Raw genomic sequence first — 9,311 nt, 5'->3', positions numbered from 1 at the left:
TGCCAAGAGTGGTATTTATCTTTAAAAATCAACTTAAGGTGCCAATGAACTCAAAATATTTTGAAATTTTTATGATGAGCTCTCTCGATCATAAATCACAGTGGAGGTCAAAAATCAAGTCATTTAGATTTTTATATTTTCCAAAATTAATTATCTTAGTGATTTAGTATTTATAAAATTTAAGGATATTTTAAATGACTTGACCCATGAAATTATTTCCAAAGGTTTCTCTAGTCATGGTGGGCCTTCCAAAATTTTCTTAGGATTTTATAATCAGTATGCTAATTTCCATGATTATCTTAAAGAAATAATGTGAAATAACTTGAAAAATATGAGTCTCTATATAGGAAGCTCCTCTGACTTTGGAAAAATTAGAGAATACTTCCCTTGATAGAGACTACAATATGTCAAAATTCTATGCCAAGATGATGTGCCATTATGCATGGAGAATCAAATGATTAAAAATAGTTTTTAATTAATTAAAAATAAAATATGCACCAAATGGACTTAAAATTTGTTTCACATTGTTCTCCTATGTTTGGTGAGCAAGTGAGTATTTTTATTTTATTTTTGTGATTTTTCTACACAAATTTATGAATTTTCTAAGTTAAGGGTATTTAAATAAATAAGAAATGGCCCTATTTATCTATTTAAACCACGCGTGTTAACCCGCGCGTGATGACTGGATCTTAAGCAGCTCCGAAGGCATGCATGGCACGCTCTGGTTGGACTCCACCATCCACGTAGCTTGCTGACTCGGCCTGCTGTTTATGTCTCGAAGTGCTGTCCGGCTTGATCTCCCCCGTCCATTTGATACACGCTCGATCGAACGGCTCCCCGTCATCATCCCCGACAGAATGATCCCGTACCCGTCCACACTAAAACCTCAAAATCTCAGCCTAGACTCAACCAAATCACTTCGGGTTTGATCCTATAGACTCGTCTAAGTGAGACGAACACATCCATACGGTTAATGTACCACCTCAGGGATCTACTAAAATTAATATGTTTTGCTTAACAAAATCATCCTTAATTAAACTTTTAATGACCCACCAAGTTATGAAATAGGGTTAGGAAAACTACCAAAACCTTACTTTTTTTTGCCTGTACATGAACTGCTCTCACATGCATTTTAAGTTCCAGGTGGTGGAACGGAAGACCCGTCAGGTACGCTTTTACAATTTTCAGCGTCATCTTTCTTATACTTTTATGCTATACTTTTATGATTACACAAATTTACATACTAAACAATGATGTCACCCTGCATGAAAACTAAAACTATCATAATAGCCACAAAACTAAAACCAAAACTAAAACTAAAATCAACCAAGATAAAATCACAAACATTCAAAATATAAAACAACTCAAGATTTAATCACGAACATCACAAAAAACTACAATTTCAACTCAATTAAGATGTCTCTATCAGATGATTGGGAATTCCTAGGAGGAGGTAACCTACGGTTGCTAACGAGGCTTCCCAGTAAGTTCATTTGGACTAAGCGAATCTGATAGAAAATAGTGGTGTCAGAACGAGGGAACCTTAAGATCATAATCGGTGTCGATCTAATCAACTTTAACATGCCACCATAAAATTTAAAGAACTACAACAATAGGGCCACCTGATTTGACATCATAACCTGACACACTAGAAAACTCAAACTCATCGCGGTAAGGAGCTTGGAACTAGCTTGGCGGGCAGCACAATCATCTTATACAGCAAAACCTGTCTTCCCCAGCTAAATCTTACCCAGCTAAACCAATCTTCCTTCCTTAGATATAAGAAATAAAGCCATAGGACTTCAATTTTGCTTGGTTATGCAATGTAAATCCTCACCTTATCTTTAGGCCTTTGTACAGCCCTACTATGCAATATAAGCCCTAACTAATCTTAGGATTCCGAGGTCGTCATTAGTCATGACCCTCACATTTTCCAGGCTATTTGTGTGTAGTTTCACTCGAATGTAAGCCCTAACTAATAAAATTGGCAGGATGAAACACCTAAATATTTCTCCTCAGAAATGAAGCCAAACATTAGGATAGCTTAGGAAGTCACTGGGGTTCTCCTCTGGATCTATGACATCCCCTAGTTCTTCCTCCTTTAGACTCTATAACAAAATATTCTAAATTTCAACCAATCCCCTTTCACATCTCTACGTCCGATCTCATTGAAAAGTCCTACCCTTTGAAACTTCTTGAAGATAATATTTCTTGATTTTTATCGAGAGTCTGCTTAGGTGACTTTGGTCATTTAAGATGTAATTAACTACAGAGTCTTGCACTTATAGGAAACATGTCTGAATCCAGCTTAATATAAATCCTATTTAATTCTTTATATTAAATAGGGGAACTTGTCGACAAATACAAAGGTTTTGTAGACCAAACAAATGTCATATATTCTTTAGTTTTTTTGATCGAGCCTCATCCTCAAGTCTTGTGTTTATCCTTTGGGATAGATACAGGATTTGAGGTACAATGCTCTTTTTTAAACTATGAAAAATATGGGGCCAGTTTGATTTCATATTTTTCTAAAACTAAATATATATGTAAATTAAAAAGTCCTTCCAAAGCGGGCGACAGAATTTTGTTTCCGGTGACCGACAGCTTCTTTCGAGCAACTCCTCCAACCAAAAATATCATCGACAGTGCAAGACAATACTTAGGTGGAGGGATGAAGAGCGCTAGTGACCAATCAGACTTGGCCAGCTTAGGGAGGTTTAATGTTGGGTTTTGGCCAATGCGGGCACCTTTGAGATGGCTGTTTCTAGTGGCTGAGGTGGTGGCAGGTCAGGGTTTAGTCACTTCTTAGCTCAAGGAGGTCAGGGGTTGGCTAATAATGGTTAGTGATCTCAAGAATATAGTTGTGCAAAATAGATAAAGTTGACTCTGCTATGTAACGGTGCTAAAAGCTTGATGCAATCTTTTATAAATAAGAAATTTAAGCAGTTAATGTTGGGATTCTATGCAAGTACACGTATCGTTATCAAGTAATTAAGGACTTTCTATTTAAGCCTCAAATATCGTTCCAAAAGGAAGGTTTAAAGTTGAAATGATAAATTAACTAGGAAATTCACACAAAGTAAAACAAAATTACTGTCACTAATTTTGAAAATTGAGATATTATCAAAATTAAATTATTTAACTACTAGCAAATCTGAAATGAAAAATTTAAATAGTAACTACTAAACTATTAAACTATGTTTATGTGATGCATTTTTTTTATGTGAAAAAGCATCTTTCCCACTACAATGAGATTTTGGTAAAATGAGATAAGATAAATGGTTTTAATATGTATTGTGCCAAATAGGAGTAGTGTCAGCACTATTTCGGTTGATGAGTTGCCTGTAAGAAGCTGTCGGTCACTGGAAATGAAATCCCGTCGCCCGCTTCCGAACAACATTTTAATTTACAAATAGATTTAAGTTTAGAAAAATATGAAATCAAACTGACCCCATATTTTTTATAGTATAAATGAAAGAACATTATACCTCAATCCCTATATCTATCCTAAAGGATAAACATAAGACTTCAGGATGAGGCTCGATCAAATAAACTAAGAAATGTATGACATCTGTTTGGTCTACGAAACCATTTTATTTGCTGATAATTTCCCCTATTTAATATGAAGAATTAAATAAGGTTTATATTATGTTGGGTTCGGACAAGCTTCCTATAAGGGCAAGCCTTTATATTTATTTATATCTTAAATGACCGAAGTCACCTAAGAAAACTCTCGATAAAAATTAGAAAATATTATCTTCAAGGATTTCAAAAGGATAGGAAATTTTAATGATATTGGACAAAAATGTTCGGACAAGCTTCCTATAAGGGCAAGCCTTTATATTTATTTATATCTTAAATGACCGAAGTCACCTAAGAAAACTCTCGATAAAAATTAGAAAATATTATCTTCAAGGATTTCAAAAGGATAGGAAATTTTAATGATATTGGACAAAAATGTGTGAAAAGGGATTGGCTCAAATTTGGAGCATTTTGTTTTTTGAATTCCAAAGGAGGAAGAACTAGGGGATATCCTAGATCCGGAGGAGAACCTCGGTGACTTCCCAATCTATCCTATTGTTTAGCTTTAGTTTTGAGGAGAAATATTTAGGTGTTTCATCCTGCCAATTTTATTTGTTTAGGGCTTACATTTGTGTGGAAAGATCACACAAATAGCCTAGAATATGTGAGAATTTAGGTCGTGACAAACGACAACTTTGGAATCCTAAGGCAAGTTAGGGTTTATATTGTATAGTAGGGCTATACAAAGGCCTAAAGATGAGTTGAGGGTTTATGTTGCACAAGAAAACGACCTAGAAATCCTATGGCTTTGTTGTATAAGTCTAAGGAAGGATGTTGGTTTAGCTAGGGAAGACATGTTTCTGTTGAAGATGGCCATGCTGCCTACCATGCTAGCTCCAAGCTCCTCATCATAGCGAGTTTAAGTTTTATAGAGTGTCAAGTTATAATGTCAAATCAGGTGGCCCTATGGTTGAAGTTCATTAAATGTTATGGGGATTGTTAAAGTTGGTTAGAGCGACACCGATTAGGATCTCACGGTTCCCTCATTACAGTACCACTATTTTCTATTAGATTGGCAAATCAGGTGGCCCTATGGTTGAAGTTCATTAAATGTTATGGGGATTGTTAAAGTTGGTTAGAGCGACACCGATTAGGATCTCACGGTTCCCTCATTACAGTACCACTATTTTCTATTAGATTGGCTTAGTCCAAATGAATTTACTATACTCAACTTAATGAGTTCCATACTTTCGATTAGACCGTGGGGACAATATATGATGAAGGTTCTACATATGCCCAAAGAATTCAACGAATAGAGATTGCAAGTTTTAGAGACGTCTTAATTTAGTTGGTGACACAATACATGAGCGGGTTGTCGATAAGAGATATTTAGTGGACGATACGTTGAAAAATGTTGTGAAGGTCCTGAATTTATCTTGGTTGATTTTAAATTTGTTTGATTTTGTTATTTTGGGTTTTGGTTTTGTGGCTATCCTAACAATTTTGGTTTTCATGCAGGGTGACATTATTGTTTAGCATGAAAGTTTTATAAGCAAAAAAAGTAGAGTATTAAAGCACAAGAAAGATGACACAGTAAACTATAAAAAGCGTACTTGACGAGTCTTCTTGTTCCACCACCTGAAACTCAAAATGCATATGAGAGCACTTTACATAAAGTGAAAAAATAAGGTTTTGGTGATCTACCCAACACTAGGTCATACCTTGGTGGGTCCTTATTAATTTGATTAAGGATGATTTCATCAAGCAAAACATATTAAGTTTGGTAGACCTCCGAGGTATCCATCAGATTCGGAGAAAGAAGCAGGTTCATGCTTCCCTCTCACTGCCTGGTGAAAAGTCTCAAGCTCTTTTAAACTTATTATGTTGCTTAATAACTCATTCTGTAAATACCTTTAATGCTCAGTGAACATTGATGTTTCAATTATCCCTAAGAGTAGGGTAATTATCATTTATAATTTAATTTGAGAATTATGTGGGTGAAGACCCTTAAAAAGGGGCAAGTTAATGTCATCAAGTCACTTAACCAACTTTTTAATTTGGAGTGTTTTAAAGATAAAGATTTTTAATTTTAATTATGTTTATTTTTCTAATCCTCATTTAATCAGATTTGATTTAGCTTAGGTCATTACTAAGCCCATTAGACTTTTGATAGATGTCTCAGTTATATTTTGAAAGAGATTGAATTTTTTGGTGTGATGATTCATTATCAAAATTTATAAAGTCAGTTGAATCATTAAATATGGGTATTAAATTGTTGAGTTATTAACACCCAAAACCATGCCCCTAAGTCTAGGATCATTTAGTTGATTAGACTCCAAAAGTTTGATAATTTAAGGAAATTACAAATTTATCCTTTAGTTAACAAAAATGAGATTGGTTTCTACCAATTAATGCCCTTGTGTTTCAATCATCCAAATATATTGATTAGGATCAGAGGTTACACATTCCCCTTTCTTGAATTAAGCCTAAATGTTAATTAAGGCTAAATTTCCAAAATTACACTTTTGCCCCTAAGGCTTTATCACTTCATAATTTGTCAAATTTAATTCAAATAACTTTAGAGTTTTATCCCACCTTACTTATGGGTCAACTAAGACATCAGAGGAGAAAATGTGATTTTTCAAATTTTAATTTATATTATATATTTATTTATAAGCAAGAAATAGGATTTTTTAAAGACAAATTTATAACTTGACCAAGGCAAAGCCTAATCTCTTTAAATTTTTAGTGGAGGTAAACTTAGAGCAGAGAATCATTGGGACCAAATTTCATGATTTATTGAGTTATCTTTAAATTATTAGAATTATTTTAAATTTTGGAAAATTTATTAATTATTAAAAATTTAAATGTGGAAAATTAAGTTTTATATTTTTATTAAATCTCTCTAAGGTCAAGGAACCCAAAGAAATAAATTGCACATTTTTTTGTCTTTTCTTTGAATTGTTGGAATTATTTTAGTGAAAATCCATTTTTAGCCTTTAAAAATTTTTTTTAAGTTTCAAAATTCAATAGCTTCACAAAAAAAATATTTCAATTATTCCTAAGTGCTTAGGAAACAATTCAGAACATTTCCATGAATTTTATTTATTTTTTTGGTTTTTATCATTTTTTAATTATTTAAATATTAAAAATAGGCTAAAAATGAAAAGTTTATTTTAATTACCATTTTATTTTTTAAAGATTCCTCTTATCGCAGAAAACTGCAAAAACCAATTCTTATAATTTTTTTAGTTATATTTTAATTATCAAAAATCATTTTAGTGTTAAAAAAGGCACTTAACATAGAAAACCAATTTGAGTTATCAAATGAGCTCCAAATTTTTTGAAATTTTTATGGGGAGTTTTTTGAACCTCAAGTTATAGTGGAGATTAAAACCAAGTCATTTAGATGTTTTCATTTCCCAAATTATTTTTCTTTGTGTTTTAGGATTTTTTTTCAAATTAGGTGTATTCTTAATGAATTAGCTCATGAAATATTTTTGAAAGGGTTCTTTGGTCATGGTAAACCTTCCAAATTTTTTTTTGGAATTTTCTAAGCAACATTCTAATTATCATGATTAATTAAAGCAAATAATAGACATAAAATTAAAAAATATGGATCTCTTTCTAGAGATCTCCTCTAACTTTAGAAAAATCAGAGAATGTTCCTTAATATAGAGGCTGCATGCCAAAATTTTCAGCCATGGTGAAATGTCTATAAGCTTGGAGAATCAAAAGACTCAAAAAAATATTTAATTAATTAAAAAAATATGCATTACATAAACTTCAAATTATTTCCACATTGTTCTCCTCTGTTCACTGAGAAACAGAGTATTTTTATTTTATTTTTGTTATTTTCCTACACCAAGATATGGATTTTTGAAGTTAGGGATAATTTTTTGATTTATTTAATTCCCTACTTATCTACTTAAACGCACAGCGCCACCTCATCCGAGGCATCACCTAAACTCCACGCGACGTCCTCTGGTTTAGCGACGCCATCCACCTCAACGCTGACTCGGCCTGCGTTTCATGTAAGAAGGTGTTGTATGGCAATATCTTTTTCGTTGATGAGATAAACACACGATCGGACAGCTCCCCTTCATCGTCCCCAATGCCTTAGCCCGAGAACCATCCATTTTCAAAGCTTAAGATCTCATTAAGATCTCACTCATTTCTTTTCTCAATTAAATTAAGTGTGGTTTGTTTCTAAATGCTCGTCTAGGTGTGACGAATAAATCCATATGGTAATGATGCCATTAAATTAGCTCTAATCAAATGGAGGATTAAAACAAGCTTGGTAAAAGAGGGAGTTCAATACCTTTGCTCTAGAAGGGAAGCTTCGATCAGAGGTGCTCAGCACATTCATGGAGGTCCAAGGAGGCTAGGGATTGAGACTCTTGCTGTGGTGAAAGGTCTAGGTATGAATTCGACCAAGCTTGATTTCAGGTGTTGGTCTAGACCTATGCTAGGGGCTCTGTATGAGGGGGATTAATTAGGACAAAACAAATGAATCTTCAAACATAGAGGCATATACTACTTATAGATTTGCAAACTAGTGAAAATCATATTTTGTACAATCACCCAACAAATTAGTATAGACATATCCTTAGTTAGCGAGAATGATTAGATTTCCTAATTACCAACAAAAACTAAGAGACACCTATATTTTGAATTAACAATAAATTTAGGTAAAATAGTGAGCACAATAATTAAGAGATTTTGCCTTAAGAAAAATCATAGATCCAAAGTCAACTCTTGTCACCTTAAATTAGAAATAATTGTACAGCTTAGGTTTTTCAAATATGTAGTTTTAAGTATCACAAAATCTGAGTTATTAGATAAAACATAAGCTAAATTTCAATTAATATTTAGTTATTCAAATATCTAAAAGAATATTCGCGTGGGAATGATACTCTATTCACTTCTATATTACTTGCGTGACAAATGCTCTTGTATACACAATTTTAGTCGGTCAATACAACATCATCTATTCTTTGCTTTAATGCACTAAAAACTCCTAGATTTTAGTCAATCAAAGCTTTTGTTCCAATTCGACCAATATTTTGTAAAGCTTTTGAGTATTGTGCCAAGTCTCCCATTATAATCATTCTCACCACTTATAACATAACTAATGAATACTCTTATCATGATGGTTTACCTCTCTAAGTTGCTTCCATAAAGTGGAAGGAATGAACCCTAGATTCTAGTTATTCAGAGCATTTATTCTAGTACAACCAATATTTCATCAAGTTCTTAGGTGTTGATGCCAAGTCCCCCATTACAATCACACTCACAGCTTATAGCATAACTAATGAAGACCCTTATCATGATGGTTTGCTTCTCCAAGTTTCTTTCTTAAAGTAGAAGGAATGAACCCTCACAAAGAAGGCGCATCATGAGCATATTGTCATTGTTGTTTTCAATTTGATGGAGCTTCTTCTTATTTCACTGTGGTGATGGTGTGGGTGAGTTTAATTTAAGTTTGGTGGAGTGTAGAAGTTTGGAGAGCTCTGTTCTTTGGCAAGGTTTGGAGCTCAAAAAATGAACTCTGGCAAGGGGATTTAGGGCAATGTGGTGGTTAGGTGGCACTGTGGAGGTCTCAAGCAAGCTTAGAGAGCGATTTCAGAGGGTATCCTTAAGAAATTTTCAGCACCCCTACCATTGGCCATGGAGGTGAGCTTTTATAAAAGTGGCCAATGATGGCTCTGTAGGTCAATTGAAGGGTGCAAAGGGCTGCCTATGTGGAGGCCAGAGAGGTTCTAAACTTAAAAGTGGATGAGGTGGCC

Source organism: Phalaenopsis equestris, unplaced genomic scaffold, assembly GCF_001263595.1.
Source record: "Phalaenopsis equestris unplaced genomic scaffold, ASM126359v1 Scaffold215804, whole genome shotgun sequence".
NCBI lineage: Eukaryota > Viridiplantae > Streptophyta > Magnoliopsida > Asparagales > Orchidaceae > Phalaenopsis > Phalaenopsis equestris.
Note: the sequence above shows the minus strand (reverse complement) of the source record.